The 13,474-nt window shown below is 37.0% G+C and overlaps 1 protein-coding gene across 1 annotated transcript in view; it reads left to right on the forward strand.

Moving 5' to 3' along the window:
* Window positions 1-227: 227 nt before the first annotated feature.
* The window catches only part of sema6ba (sema domain, transmembrane domain (TM), and cytoplasmic domain, (semaphorin) 6Ba), a 178,718-nt gene continuing 165,471 nt past the window's right edge, over window positions 228-13,474 (forward strand). The window contains exon 1 of the mRNA XM_053487257.1: window positions 228-486. The gene's annotated coding sequence lies outside the window, so the exon portion shown is untranslated. The remainder of the gene's footprint in view (window positions 487-13,474) is intronic.

Here is a 13,474-nt window from a genome sequence, read left to right on the forward strand (position 1 = left end):
TTTTGTTTTTATTTTTAATTTTTGTTGTTGTTTTTTTGTGCACAATGACAACGCCGCGCGTTTTAAACGATTTTGCGCAATTACGCCGCGGCTCCACAACGCCGTATTTCTGACTGCTCCGGTTCTCCGCCACACCTACCCCTCTGCCTCTCTCTCTCGCGCGCGCTCTGTGTGTCCGTACAGCACGTGCAGCGCAGGGGCCAAGAACGGCAACGCGCTCGCTTAACTGTTGTGCACAAGGAGCGTAAAGGGACGGCTCGTCGTGGTGTCGTGTGCAGGACCAGAAAGAAGAACAGAAGAGAAGGATGTCGCCACATCGGGTTGTGTGATCTGCAAACGACGCAGGTGTCAAAAGGGAGAAAGCGGACTAATCGCATTCAGCCCGGGGGTCGCACCGCGCGCGCGCGCTAGAACCTCCTCGGGTGTTTTTCCTTCCCGCCGCATCCCGTACCGGAGAGATCTGATCGGCGACGGTGAAGTTACCAGGTGAGTAAACATTTGCGGACCTAATTTGTGCACATGGTACAAAAAAAAAAAAAAAAACAGCAGAAAGAGAGAAAGAGAGGAAAAAAAAAGCATATTTGTTTATAAAAAAATCCGCAACATGGACGTGTAATGATGTGCGCATTTTTTGAGTGTATGCATGACTAATGTTAAAGATCTTCAGTACACTCTGTCCTGCAGTGGTGTGGAGCAAGTGCACAATGAAAACACTGTTTCTCAGTTGATTTCTTTTTTTACATATATATCTATATATCTATATCTATAGATACACACCGTATATAATGTGTGTGTGTGTGTGTGTGTATGTCCACTTTTAAAATCCTAATGGCCTCAGTTATTCAAGCTCAGGGGTGTTAATATATATAGGTGAAATCATCCCTGTGTTGATCTGAGCTAGCAGATTACATTTCATGAGCACTGTTAAATAAAAGATCCCCTTCATCTGATTCACCCTTTGAATCAAAAGCAATCATTTTTCTCCTCCAGAAAGCAATACAGTACCTAAACACCTAATCAGTCTTACCTAAAGCATAATCATATCTTCATGTTTACACCAGCTTGTGCATCCAGCAGCAGTGAGTACTTCGCTTGTGTTGCAGGTTTTCCCGTTTGAGACTAGCTGCTTCAACCTTACTGAAGGTGTAGTGTCAACTCGAGCAGGCCTGTAACGTTGCGTTTTACACGGACGCCCTGCCTTCAGTTCTCTTTTCATCAGCACTCAGTCTCTTTGTTCTCTCTCTCTGTCACTCTCTCTTTGCCACTCTGTCGTTCCTTCTTCTGGCTTGTAGAATTAATGGGCATAAAACTGTAAGTCAGCAAAAGAGTGCACAGTGTTTCGTTAAATAGCCAAGGATGGGATGAGAGAAATAAGTGAGGATAGAAATCCTTTTCCTCAATAGGAGGCCACTGATCTAATGTAAAGCAGGGTAGAAGGAAAAAAAACACACATTCTCACTTATTGATGCTGTCCATCAGGCTCATTAGTTTGGAGCTGAATTTAAGCATTAACACTGTCACCTTACACCAGAGTAGCCATCTGACTTTCAAACCCTTCACATTCTGTTTGCAACAGAATGTATTTACCAATTAGTCAGGCAGTTTACTGTCTGTTGCATAAAGTTTCAGACTTTGAAAAACTGATATTTGACAAACTGATATTTGTTTTTCTTTTTTTTGTTACAATGCTTTGAATTGTTATTGTACTGTTAGAAAAAAAAGGCGTACACTCTCTCGAAGGGTGGTAAAGGCCTGCGCCCTGTTCTTCAGTGATTGAAAGACATTTGTAGTGTTGTCAGGTAGAGCAGGTGAAAATATTTAATAATAGATAAGGAAGAAACGCTGAACACTTAAAGGTTTTTTAAAAAAGAAAATCACTTCGTATGGAAATAACATACTTTGTCATTTAGCCTCTGAAAGGAAGTGCTATTAACTTTAAAGAGGAGTTCAGTGGATGAGCTGTGTAGCTTACTTTGAATATTGGGACTAAGTGATTTTAAATGCAGACAACTTAATTTAGTCTTAACTTCTAACTTCTAAAATTTCCAGCTATTCATCAATCTTTTATCTTGAAGCATTTTATTTGGTGACTGCTAAGGCGATTTATTATTATTATTATTATTATATTATTAATAATAATAATCAGTGGTCAGTGATTTATTACTTGATAAATACTTACTTTGTTTAAAGAACTATCTTGTTACATCTTGTAGTGGAAACTACAGCCCTTCATGGCAGTTTTTTTTTTTAACTTTAATTTTTTTATTGTATGTATAGTTAGTAACCTGTTGGACTGATAGCATGAAATTTCAAACTCTATCATTAACTATAAAAGAAGATTCTGACAGCAAAATGCGATTCGAACATTTTTCGACGTTTTGTCATTTCAGCAAATGATTATTTTCCACCAGAGAAAGTTGACTATAACCAATGTTTTAATTTGAAAACCACTATAAAACCTTATTTTAAACTAAGCTTTAAACTTAGACAAACTTAGACAAAGCACGACACATACTGACAGTTTTTGAACAAAGGCCAACATATTGTGACTGGCCAACTGTACCGCTTCTTTCTGTCACATGATCAGTACAGTAGAACTACTAGCTCTGCAAAACAGGGGCTGCCAAGAGTGAATTAAATGGTTGAATGGATTTGTGGAGATTGTTAAAGCCAAGAAAAAGGAGGTTTACACTCTGTGACTGCCATTGAAGTCAATCCAGCAGTAATAAATGACTAGTATGTGTCAAACGTCTGCGATACGTTCTGTGAAATAAGACAGCTTGCTAAATTTTTATTAAAACTTAACCAGCATATTATTGATATTAAATCACATACTTAAATAACCTCAAACACAACTACAGAACATATTTATAAATTGTGACAAAACTGTGGGAGATGGAGTTATAGCTTTTTCCTACCTCAAACAAAATTCACACTAATATAACTAAAGCAGTTATATCACGATTTGTGGATTTATCAAATATATCAAGATTTGTGCATTTATCAAACCTTGTGACTCAGATTTTTTTTTATCTGTTTGCAATACTTCTTGGTTCATTTGGAAAAACATTTTTTTTCTCAAAATTGCAAAAACAGAACTCATTTTGTTGACAAACAATATCAAGTTTAAATAATATCTAGTGAATGTTCTGGAGTAGAAAGCCCTATGGCGACAATACAAAAAACAATATTTTTGTGTCTAATATTGTGTAGTATTTGTATGAATTTATAAAATAAATTTGGAAAACAAGGAATTTATTTCCCAGTTAAAGGAGTCTCTAGCTTAAAATAATTTCGAGAAGCCCCACTTTAACAGTTACCGTTCCCATGAGCTTTTCATTTTAAACCATTAAAAACAAACTGTGTAACAAAGTGTATAGTATATTATGTTTGCAGAGCAAGATACTAAAATAACCAAGGAACATAGCATTTACTTGTAGAAGTGATTATTATCACCAGAACCTGTGATTTAACATCTAGCTAATGCTAAATGTAAACACCACATGTCATACTGCCATGCCAATTAGCTAGCCATGTAAACTACCTGCTATTAAAATAGCTGCTATTTTATTTGTTGATTGCAGATACAAGTAATATTTTAGTCTCTATCTCTTTGCTTGTGTTTCTATGTCTTCAGTAATTTGTTTAATGGTAGCCAAATCTGTCAAAATACCCAATAACAAGCACAGCTTTGCTCATTATTAGCCTTAGTTTAGTTAGCTGGCTAACCTAGCACACAGACTGCGAGGATAGTCTTCTAGGTAACAGCTCCTCTAATGAGGATATATTAGGCACATAGGCTTTTTTTTTTTAATGATAAAAGTGTTAAACTCTGTTTTAGCCATAAAATATGAATTTATCGCAGTATTAAGAAATATGAGCCAAACAGCAGTCTATATAATCTTAATTAGCCATTTAAATAAAAATCCTTTTTTAGTTCATAAACATTTTTTCATTCAGGTTGAGTGATCAAGCAGAATATTTTACAATGAACCTGTGTATGCGTGTTAGAAGAGACAGGTGAATATGGAAAGTTAATGTGGTGTGTATTCCAGAGATTGCCTGAGATTGAGCAAGACTAAAATTGTGCGTACAAATGTATGATTAAGAAAGTTCGAAAGAGTGTGAGTAATGTGTGTTTTGAGGGTGAGGAAGTACTGTGTGTATATGTGTGACACTGTTTGGAATGTGTTTGAGAGATGGAGTGTAATGTGTGTGTATGTGTGTGTTAGTTAGAGAGGGAGAAAGAGCAGGGCTGGCTCAGAGGCGCTGCTCATGAATGGCCTCCCTGTTATCGCCGCTCTGCACGCGGGCATCAGCACAACAGGCCGCTCATGCAGGTGCTGCCTCCACTGCACAAAAATAGCAGGTGTCTCACTGGGATAATACACTCACATACATACATACACTCACACACTTCTCCTTCAGCAGTTACTCTCCACCCTCTACCTCCTCCCCAGGCTCTGGCGACCATGTGTGACGTCTCGGTTGTTGTGTGCCGTTTGTTGTGTGCGGCGGCGCTTCGTGTTGTTTTCACGGGCAGCCGAATGAGGGATTGCCCCCTGCTTTTGTCCGCAGTGTGAGGACTGTGAGGATTTCACATTCAGTAATATGAAGCATGTGAGTGAGTGTTACTGAGTCGCAGCTGGAAGTGTGTAAGTCGGGTTTCATATACTGCGTTTTGAATAGAGCAGGATAGTGGGTGTTGGACAATTTACATTGCTATAGCTGATTACGTTGTTGGTTATAGTTGGATCTCTTTTTATATGAATTTTACATAAAATGTACTTTTGCTTAATTAAACAGCAATGTAAAATATATAAGAGAAACAATGATTAATTGGCTTTCTTTTTAGACAAATCAACTTTTATTTTTTAAATGCATACAGCATTTTATCAAAAATAAACATTGTCATTATTCACAATACAAGGAATAGCTTAAAGTTGACTGAGATGCATTAAGTGCATTACAGTGCCATACATTCCTATTTTAAGCCTTTTCTCAGATGCAAAAACTAAAAAAGGTATTTTAAATTACTTTAAGTATCAAAATAAAAACTAATGAATACATTAAAATAAATAATAATAATAATACAAAAACAGTTTTTGTTGCACAACTTAACTTTCAGAACTAAAAGTTTCAAAATCTACAGCTCAGGTATAACATAAGCTTTTACTGACAATTTCTGTCGTTTTCTCTTGCTGGTTTCTTCATCTCTTGGCTCGCTGATAATTTTATCGCTTCCTTCCATTTTGCAGTCCGCGACAGAACGCTTAATCAAATCAATACACAGCTAACTGTTTGCGTCTCCTTTCGCTTTTTTGGGTGACGTAAGCGTTTCTTCTTCGTCTGTCTTTACTGGCGGCTTGCATCCGGAAGCGCGCTGTGTCACGCCAAACAAATAATTCGAAGAAGATTTTGGAATTGAATAACTTGAGTTACTCAAGGAATAGTTTCAGCCCTACACTGGTTAGAGCTCTGACTCTTTATCAGGGGTGGGAAATATGGACCAAAAATTATACAATGGTATTTTTAGGCTGAATGACAACCCACAATATACTGTATATACATATTTTTTATGTCTGAGATTTGTGCTTTAGTTGTTCTCAACAATAACCAATTAATTTCCAATGAAGTTAAATACAACAATAAAAATGCAAACAGAACAAAAATAACCTACATGCTTTGATAAAGTAGTTAAGTGTTCTACTGAGGTAGTTTGCAGAGCAATGGAGTGTCATAGAGATAATAGAGATAACATCATCTATTTTTTTTTTAACGTTATTATGTATAGGCATTTACTAATAAAGTTCTGTGCAATATGGAGACATATCCCTAGTTTAACCCATGCTAGTCGAGACATCGTTATTAGTCAGAGCACCATAACACAGACATTCTCTCTGCATCTTGTGCATATGAATTTATTGGAGTTGTAGCACTTCTAGCACTTTGATGTATTAGGACGTGGGCTCAGTATTTAATATTCTTCTTTCTGTGAGCACTTCAAGGTGCTGCAGGGTGAATGAATCTTGAAACGCGCCTTCTTTTGGGGCAGGAGACTTTTCAGGCTGTAAAAAGCTTTGTGGCCAGGGTTGCTGCAGCAGAATCACCAAGGTTAACACACTCTTCGTACTGCAGTTTACAGCACAGATAATGCCGTGTTGTGTGCATATTTTACATTTCATATTTTCACAGAGACTTTTTGACTTTTAAATGTAACGTTGTTGGGCCATGCTTACAAAATAGTCAACAAAATACAAACACTGTCATGGATTCACAAAAGAAATGGCTCATGTAAAGAAACATCAAACTATATCAATAGAAATAGTCAAAATACCACCCAGTCCTGTTTTTTACGCCTGACTAGGTCACTGATTTTTTTTTTTTTATCTTTATAGGGTCACTGGTTATAGCCGTTATTCTTAATTATTGGTTATGTTAGTCAGTAATGGTGTCACTGTTTGTTTATCTTTGTATTTGGATTTCTCACTGGTTAAAATAGTGACACTAGTCAACAGTAAAACTGGTTACACCTGTTACTCTTTATTACTCTTTGTGGTACTGCTTAAATGCTGGACTCCCAGGAACTCTATTAATGACCAAAGCATGTACTGTAGGAATAGCTTGGGAAGGGGTCACGACTATACAGTGGGTGTTGTTATAATTCCCAGGTGAGTTACTGTAATGTTCAAGTAGATTTTATGAATAATTGTGTGTACAGTCCCTACAGTTCGACGCGACCCATCTGCAAGTTATCCATTGATTTTCAAGTATCACACGTTCCACTCACTGAATGTTCCTGGGAACGACTGCAGCGGGCTTTGAGCCAACTCAGCCAGGATCAGTTTCAGTTTTTATCCTGTAGTTTATGGTTTTATGCTTTATCTTGGTTGGTGGACCCAAAGTCTATCCTGGGAACCCTGAATGGGATGCTAGTCCTTCACAAAGCACCATGCAGAAACACATTCACACACTCATTCATACCTAGAGGCAATTTATTGTAGCCCGTCTATCTACTGGCTTATTATGGGAGGTGGGAGGAAACCGGAGACCTTTGCAGACACCCACATGCACACGTTGAAGAACATGGAGAGAAACTCCAGGCTGATAGCAGCTTAGCACCTAACTAGTGTTCCTGGAAATGTGAGGCTTGCAACACAATCATAACAGTGACATAAATGCAAATTATAGACAGTTGTGCTTAAAAGTGTGCATACTCTAAAAGAAATTGTTAAACATTGCTATTTATTGGGAAAATATGACTGATGATGCAAAATATTTGTTTTCTAATTAAAGGATAGTGGTCACGTGAAAAGTCATTATCGGTATTCATTATCACATAGTTGTTTGATTCCTGTTTAAAACCTAATAATAACTGAAAACTGAATACCTGATCAAAAGTTTATATATCCTAATATGTTTGGCCACATTATAGACACACAGGTTGACACACACAGGTTTAAATGGCCATTAAAGGGAGGTTTCCACAACTGTGACTCATTGTAATTGTAATTAGTGTCTGTGCATAAATAGTCAGTGAGTTAGGTGACGCACTAACTTGGCTGGATATTGCACCACTGGGAAGACAAAAGACCTGCCAATGGACCTGCGTAATAAGGTAGTTGAACTTTCTAAAGCTGGAAAAGGATAAAAAAATATATATTTCCACATTTGAAAATGCCAGTCAGTACTTTTTAAACTCTGATAAAGAGGTGGAAAATAAGAGGTTCTGTTCAGACTAAGGTAGACCAAAAAAAAGATTCCGCTCACTACTGCCAGAAGTATTGTGGTTATTGAGTAAATGGTGGTGTTGTACATTAAGGACACAAATGACCTGCATGGTCGAGTTGCCAGGAGAAAGCCATTACTGCGTCCATGCTACAAAAAGGCCCATTTGCAGTACGACACACCGCTCCTAGACAAGCTTCACAGCTCAGAGTCATTTGGAGTGATGAGACCAAAATTTTAATTTATGTTTGGAGAGGATTCACTAAGGACTACTGTGAAAAGTAAACCATCCTCACTGTAAAGCATGGTGGTGGATCTCTTATGTTTTGGGGCTGTGTGAGCTCCAGTGGCACAGGAAAGTTACTCAAAATTAATATAAAGATGAATACAGCATGTTATCAGAAAATACTAGCAGGAAATTTGCATTCTATAGCACTAAAGCTGCACATGGGACGTTCCTTGAGGTTGCAGCATGACAGTGATCCAAAGCACAAGGCCAAGTTGACCCTCCAATGGCTACAGCAGAAAAAGGTAAAGGTTCTGGAGTGGCCATCACAGTCTCCTGACCTCAGTATCATTGAGCCACTTTGGGGAGATCTCAAATGTGCAGTTCATGCAAGACAGAGAAAAATACAGGAACTGAAGGTATTTTGCCAGGAAGAATGGGCAGTTATACCACCTGGAAGAATTAAGGAGCTCATGCACGATTATTACAAAAGACCGGATGCCATCATGATAATGCTAAATACATGATATTAGGTATTTAAAGGTATGCAAACTTTTGAACAGGGATTTTTCCCTCATTTTCTTTATCATCATGTTTTGTTTGATGATTGTGCCATTCTGTTAAGCCATACATATGAACTTGTGTCCTATAAGGAATAAAATATATTTGTTTTGCCGTCTGAAATTTTTTTTGTAGCATTCAACATATTTAACCTATTTTTGGAAGTAGATATAGTAAACAGACCTCCCAGAAGGTCCAGTAAAATGTAAAAAAGAGTAAAAAAGTTCCTTCGTAAAAAGATTTCTTTCGACATACACTTCATCCATTAAATAGTAATGTAATGCCTGCGGTAGCCAGTGTAGTCCCAACCACTATCCAATCAATGTAGTTAGTTATTTATAGTTTCTGATGGTGATCTTTATCAATCAATGTTTTTGGTGTCAGTAGCTTCAGTATCAGTTTCAGTATCAGTATCAGTAATGGGATCGGTGAGTTGATGTCTAAGGTAATTCAACCCTTTGAGAGGACATGAGGGTATGCTCCTGATGTTTTACCAGCATGTCTGATTGTCCAGTCCAGCTCTACACATACAGTACTGTGCAAAAGTCTTGAGCCATCTCTAATTTCCTTATGTTTGTCTTGAGGAAAAGTTCTCCATGTTTTTTTAAGGACTTTGTAGCGGATTAGTTTCAGAGGAATGCTTTTTGTTTGTTAAGTCTCACAGTGACCTATAAATTATTCAAGCAAAAAAAAACCCAAACATCTAACATAAGGCATGAACCTGGTGATTAGTATACTAGTGATGATGAATGCTGAGTGTTTGGATGAGAGGGGAAATGAGGCCGCTCCTTTAATTTAATATGAAGAAATTAATGGTGGCTCAAGAGTTTTGCACAGTACTGTATATATACACACACATTACATATGCAGTGTATGTATATACAGTATCTATCTATATGATGTACCATTAGGTTGATGGATACCACTTTCTTCCGCATGTAGTGTATCTGAGAGTAGCTTCACACTAAGTATTCATGCTGGAAGACATACACTCACATTGCATAGCTCGATTCTCCTTGTTGGTAATAAAATCCAAATTTAGGCACTGTAATCTAAATGTAGCTACACATCTGCTTTGTACCTCCTCAATTATCCAACACGCAGCTTTTCTGTGATACAATTACAAACTCATTATTTCTCAGTAATGAGATAAAGACAGTAAAAAAGTCTAATGAAGTTTCATTCTTAGATACTTTAGCACAAACTACTTAAGTACACTTAATATAAAGCAGGGCCATATACAGCGTCAACATCAGAACAGTGCTTTTAAAAAAGAATCAAAGCTTTTTATATATCTAATTAACATTTCTGAGATAAGACATTTTCTTCTGACGGTGCCAAAAAGAATGAATATTTTCCAGTCCCGTTTTTATCGAGCTATCCTTATACCATGTGCTTTACACAACGCGGAGTTATCAGTGCCACACAGCTTTCACCTCGTCCAAGAAGATCTACTGCACTGCAGTCTCACCTGTAAATAAAACCTCTCGACAATCCACTGTTTACTATTCAGTCTCACAGCTCAAGGCTAAAGAAGATTGTAAGTGTAGATTAGACAAATGACAGAATGGCAAAATCTTTGTGTTGCATTTCTAAATTCATATGTTTGCCAAGGCAGTACTTTTAAAGGGAGACCCGTAGGCTGTGTGCTGGTCATGTCTCACATCCTTCTGATCCGCGTTCATTTATTTATTTGTAGGAGCTGGGAGCTGTTGGTTTCTCCTTTCCTATTTTCAGAAGCATATCTTCCTGGGATGTTGTTATTATTATTATTTTATTTTTTGGTAAAAGGTCATACTTCTTCCCCCAGCTGAAGTCCTGTGACTTTTAGATAACAGTTCTGGCTGGAACTGGACACGATACGAACCATTGATTCAGTATTATTTCTTTTTCTTTTTCTCATTCCATTCACTGTTCATAAACAATGAAAATGTTTAAAATAATGAAATAATAAAAAATGAGGTTAACCCTTAATATATATATATATATACAAAGTAATGTTTGTACACGTGATAGACAGTTACACTGTTTTTAGAAATAGTTAAAAAGGTTAATAAGCCTATCAGCTTTAATGTAATCAGTGATATTATTATTAAAGCTTGAAGCCCATGTACATGTCTGACTGTTTTTCTGTACATCAGAATTCTCTCTAAATCTAATTAATACAAAGAAATAAAATTTTGTAAGGTTGAGTATCTTACTCCTTGTTTTACACAGATGTACCTCTTTTGTCGTCAGTCAAATACACTATCTGTTTAAAGTAAATTATTACATCTGACTGGTTATAGCATCACTTTTATTCAACATTTTAATTTGAGCTCATAACAATGCCAGTTGGGATATTTTTCACGCCCTCGCCTCGGACTGCTGTTTTATCTTATAGCGGCCCTTCACATTACTGCTTTAAATAGCACCATGGTTTTATGATACAAACATATGATACAAACTGGTTTTCAATTTCCTGCAGGAGGAATAAACATGATCTGTCCATCTTTGAAGATTCAGTTTTCAAAAGCTGCATACCTTTTTTTGGAGTAAGCCATGCTGTGTCGCGCATTTTTATTTGTGTTTGGTTGGGATTTGTGTGCTTTGTAGGGGCATTATGGTGGTACTGTATGTGTCTTCTGCATACTCTGTGTATTTAAGGTAAATTATCACGTTGATTGGCTCTGTTGAGTGAAGCGTATAGCCACGCCCATTTTATCCCCAAAAAGCGATGGCTGTTGTGAAGGTAATCTGGCGCAAAACTGCTCATAACTTCCCTGCTTTCTGCTCAACATTGTGATTAAATTCATGGCGCAGATTTAACTTCAGGTAAATACCGAAGGACTGGCAAAGTTTCCTTAAATTCTGTTGAGCCAGTTTTGCGTGATGCTGTGACAAAATCGGCTAGACAGATATACAGACATACAGACAGACATGTATACACACATTTTTGTGACACCGGTTTTGGGTTCTACAATGTATGAAACATAAAGATATAATTGAAAGAGCGAGTTCCAACAACATTTCTTTGATTTATATAAATAGATATAAAAAGTTTTTTAAGCATATGAATGTTCAAAAATACTAACATGGCTCATTCTACAAATGAGGTACTGATACTGGTAAAGTGTTCTTTAGTTCGTTTTTCTGGTGGATCCCTTAAAAGTTTTGTATCATTTCCCTCTTTTAGAAAAGATTCCAAGTAGAAAGCAAGAACTGTTCCAAAGAAAGCATGAGAAATCCTTTTAGAGTGCCTATCATATTCAGACATCTGTACATAACTCAGTCTCGGAGGAATTCAGGCTAACCATGGGCTGGAAAGAATATCAGTGGCTGAAAGAAATTTTTTTGGGCTGAAAATGAGCCAACTGTATGACTTCCTGGTCCAACAGCTATAACATCTAAAATCTAAACTGATTTTACACATGGCGTACCATAGATGAATCACGCAATAACATGTAAGAAAACTCAAACAAGCTTGAGGGAAACACACTGACATTTAAGATCGTAGCTACCAAATCAGACAGAACACCACAGTGAAGTTGACCACCCTGGGACAAACTGTCTGCACGTGTGGGTGTATATTTGGAGTGAATAGATAGACAGAAAGAAGATAATTCTATCTCTCTCAGACGTTGCCCTGTAGATGTTTGCTTCTTGCCCTCGGGGATGCCATTGCACTCCAGATCAGGCCATCCCTCATTGTGACAACATCATAAATTTGTCCTCCTCCTGGGGTAGATTGTGTCACTCTTAATACTATGTCAATACCTTGTGTCCTCAGTTTCTCTTTTTCGCTTGTCGGCTTTTTCTCCATATCAGCGGTCATCAACTTGCACACAGCATTCCAGGAAAATATTTCACAGGCCTGAAATGATCATTTAAAAGAAATATGCTAGCAGAACAGATTGGAGTGTAAAAAAAAAAAAAAAACTGTCAGAAGTTTATAGACTCCAGTTTTCTCAACATCAGGGTTCTACAAACAAAGCTACAGAGATCAGAAAAGGAGATTTAAACACTTTGATAGAGTTTTAATAGATTTCATTTACTCTTTCTGATCGTATTAATCAAGCGATAACATGACGTGACTAATCGTGCAGTCGCAAATCATTTACATTGCAATGTAGTAGCTGTTAGAATAAAGTGCAGTATAATGAAAATCATTATAATAAAAATCAGTCTGAAAAAAATACAATATGAAAATTTTCTACATTTATTTTCAATTATTTTCTACCGGTTACAAGATCAAATCAAATTCATTAACGTTTTATGTACTTATACATATTTTGGTAGAATCAGATATGATAACTGCTTGAGTATCTCAAATAAAATGTAATTATTTTGGTTCCCCAAAAACTAAAATGCAATTATTTTTTTTTAACATTAAAACGATTTTCATTAAATCCATCTTGTGCAAACAGAGTGGCTCTGCTCTGGTATCTGGCACCAGGATGTTCCGATACAGTGTGTGCTGTGGTTTGCGGGTTAAGACCTTCATGAATAGGACTTTCTTGTCCAGCGCATCCCATGGGTTATCAATCAGAATTAATAATCTGGGAAATTAATTCTGGTGCATTTCTATCATGCCAGTCATTTGTCCTGCCTTGGCTTTGGTCCTCTCACTGGCTGCTCATGATCCTCTCACCAGATATTTGATGGTGTCTAGTTGGTAATCAATGGCGTTCAGTTCACCTGACGATTGTGGCGATGTTATGGCTGTTATCTGTGATTTGCTTCCAATGTTATTAAACCTTGTTACAGTAGGCTAGGAGATATAACCTTCATCTGACTAATTTGATCAGATCCAGCTACACGGTAATCATTTCTTAATTGATTAAATGAACTGCATCTTGATTCATTATGTTAACCGCTGTTTGTTGTAGCTCCAATTACTGGTCAATATATGACCACTACAATGTTCTCCACGACATATTTATTTATTTTTTTGCTTGTATTACTATTGCTTACGCAATG

Source organism: Clarias gariepinus, chromosome 25 (genome assembly GCF_024256425.1).
Source record: "Clarias gariepinus isolate MV-2021 ecotype Netherlands chromosome 25, CGAR_prim_01v2, whole genome shotgun sequence".
NCBI classification, from domain to species: Eukaryota; Metazoa; Chordata; class Actinopteri; order Siluriformes; family Clariidae; genus Clarias; species Clarias gariepinus.